This window comes from Micromys minutus (assembly GCF_963924665.1).
Source record: "Micromys minutus genome assembly, chromosome: 24".
NCBI lineage: Eukaryota > Metazoa > Chordata > Mammalia > Rodentia > Muridae > Micromys > Micromys minutus.
Genome location: NC_137959.1, coordinates 49,273,775 through 49,276,751, shown reverse-complemented (window position 1 = coordinate 49,276,751; position 2,977 = coordinate 49,273,775). Strand labels below are relative to the sequence as shown.

At 44.9% G+C, this 2,977-nt stretch overlaps 1 pseudogene across 1 annotated transcript; it reads left to right on the top strand.

The window, feature by feature from the left end:
- The first annotated feature begins 2,103 nt into the window (after positions 1 to 2,103).
- LOC308436299 (large ribosomal subunit protein uL6-like) lies at positions 2,104 to 2,683 on the top strand (annotated as a pseudogene). Its single transcript has one exon. The product of its transcript is annotated as a large ribosomal subunit protein uL6-like (transcript).
- Positions 2,684 to 2,977: the final 294 nt, after the last annotated feature.

The following is a 2,977-nucleotide window of genomic DNA, read 5'->3' as shown; positions in this document are numbered from 1 at the left end:
TCTGGAGCCTCAGCTTTGACTAGCTTCACTAGCTGATCTTTAAGAAGGAACCCTGTTGAGGGCTGGGTTGACCCAAGACTTCCCCTGAGTCCCTAACGAATGGAGAAAAAATTGGGGGTGGTGCAGAGTCAGTAATGGCCTGAGGTCAGAGCTTTGGAGGAGCTGCAGCTTCAGATCTTAAATGCCCAACTCTTCCCACCCTAAGAGGCTATGATTATCGGTCCTGAGATATCCTGTGTTCCCTTTTGTGTGACGTTGTCTGATTAGCTTCCTGATGACTTCATTCCATTGTATGACAGCTTTCTGCTGGGACTGTCCCATTTCTCCCCTGGGACATATAAGATACCATACTTCTTAATCAGCTTGCTTAGCATAAGATAGCTTGTGCAAGACCTCCCAGCCCTAACTTTTCTATCCTCTTCCTTGTCTTATCTCCTGACCATCCCACTTAGGACCTTTGATGCTGAAGAATGACCTACTTATCCGGAACCCCCTTTGCTACCTCCAGAACACAGTTCTTAACTACTGCTTGCCAATGCTGGTAGCTTGCCACCAGCTCTGCGACGTCCAGCTCAGTTTCCGTTCTACCAATGCTCAGGCAGCTCAGACCGTGGCATGCCTAACTTTACAGAAGAGCAACCGCTACCCCTTCACTTCACCCACCTCACACCTAGCTATCCTAATCCATGATAGTCGGTTTGAAAATAAATATGTTTTTCTGAGCAGAAGTAAGGGTTAAGATGGAAGAAGTGAAAAATAAACTATTTGTTAAGCGCAGCCAGAGCCCAACTCCTGGGAAGTAGAGGCAGAAGGATTAGGAGTTCAATGTTATTTTTGGATACATAGTAAGTTTGAAGCCATCTTGGGCTTCATTTTGAAACCCTGTATCCAAACACCCAAGGGGGTTGGGGAGGTGTCACGGTTTATAAAGTACCTGCTGTGCAAGCAGGAGAAACAGTCTGATCCTCAGAGTCCGTGAATGTTTGCAACTCCAGAACTCAAGTGAAATGGAGAGATGCTGGTGTTGCTCAGTCAGTCAACCGGAGTCAGTGAACTTCAGTTTCCACAAGAGAGCCTGTCTTAAAGCATAAGGTGCAGAATGAAAGAATGAAGATAACACTTGTTAACTTTTGGCCTCCACATACCCATACGTCTGCACACACACATAACATTCAAACACATATGCACATAAACACACAGATGAAAATGAACAAACAAGAAAATATAACACAGGTGTTAACTACAAAGAAGGCAAGACAAAAACTAGTAAGATGGCATTCCCTCATATGTTTGATGACTGAATAACACAATCATGTTCTAGGCTTACCTTCTATAGGGGACTGTGAAAAGCTCTGCTTTCCCATATTTTCTGGATGATAATCTGGTTGTTGGGGTGTGCTTGGCATGCGGCTGGAGTCAGGGGTCACCGAAGCAAAGATCAATATTATCCAGTAGCTCTACAACAGTGCCTTTCCCCAGCTTCCATAGAGCTGTAGTGTGTGGAGCAGAACATGGTTGTATAGATGCTTATAGAACATATTAGTTTGGCAACTCATCATTTGAGCAAATTTGTTTACTCAGAGAACTCTCCAGAAATGTCAATGAACTAGGCACATGCCTGGATAGTCTTAGGACTAAGGTATGAGGGATTCCAGAGTTCCTTTCATATAGATTATTAAATAGAGAGAAAGCCAGAGCCAGGGAGGAGAGAGTGAAAGAGAGGGAGAGAGAGAGGGAGGGAGAGAGAGAGAGAGAGAGAGAGAGAGAGAGAGAGAGAGAGAGAGAGAGAGACTGGTTGAGATAATTATGTGTGGAAATCATGATTGTCTTTCAAAATATTTCCTATACTTGGTGCATCATACTCATGTAACCCGAAGATTTAGAGCACGTAGTTTATTCTGGGCCATGCTGTAGCAACAGAGAATATAAGGCATCATGGTCTCTCCCAACTCTTACACCAGTTGTCTTTGCTTTCCACTGACCCTGAGTGAAACGCTTCAAAGATGGGCTATTTGCCTTCTGTAAACCATGAATGTCAGAGAGAGTGGAGGGTAGAATTAGTCAAGAGTCTCTGATGCTCTTTTTGCCCCATCTACTGAGAGAATGAAGACCATTCTCAGCAATCAGACAGTTGACATTCCAGAAAATGTCGACATCACTCTGAAGGGGCACTCGGTCATTGTGAAGGGCCCCAGGGGAACTCTGTGGAGGGACTTCAATCACATCAATGTAGAGCTGAGTGTTCTTCGAAAGAAAAAGAAAAGGCTCCATGTTGACAAATGGTAGGGTAACAGAAAGGAGCTGGCCACTGCGAGAACCATCTGCAGTCATGTTCAGAACATAATCAATCAAGGGTGTTCCACTGGGCTTCCGTTACAGGATGAGGTCTGTGGATGCTCACTTCTCCGTCAATGTCGTTATTCAGGAGAATGGGTCTTTGGTTCAAATCCGAAATTTCTTGGGTGAAAAATACATCCTCAGGGTTTGGATGAGGACAGGTGTTGCTTGTTCTGTCTCTCAAGCCCAGGGTGATGAATTAATCCTTGAAGGAAATGATATTGAACTTGTTTCAAATTCAGTGGCTCTGATTCAGCAAGCCACAGCAGTTAAAAACAAGGATATCAGAAGGTGTTTGGATGGCGCCTGTGTGTCTGAGAAGGGAACCGTGCACTGGGCTGAGTGAGACCTCGGATTTCTAGGTCCAGAAACAAGATCCTGATGACAAGTACAATCTAGGGACAGTAAAAGACGTATATAGCAGAAAAGAGTCCCTGACATTTCAGTCAATGACAGACCACATATATGGTGGTGGACCTTCAGGATTGTGTTGGGACTGCAAAAGTCCCATAGTCTAGTGACATCACAGCTGTCACTGCTCCCATGTGTGTGGTCAAGCTTTGAAACAACCTCACTGCACTGCCAGTACCATAGACAGGCACTGTGCACAGGGGTGGGGAGACAGGCAGCTCAGTTATTA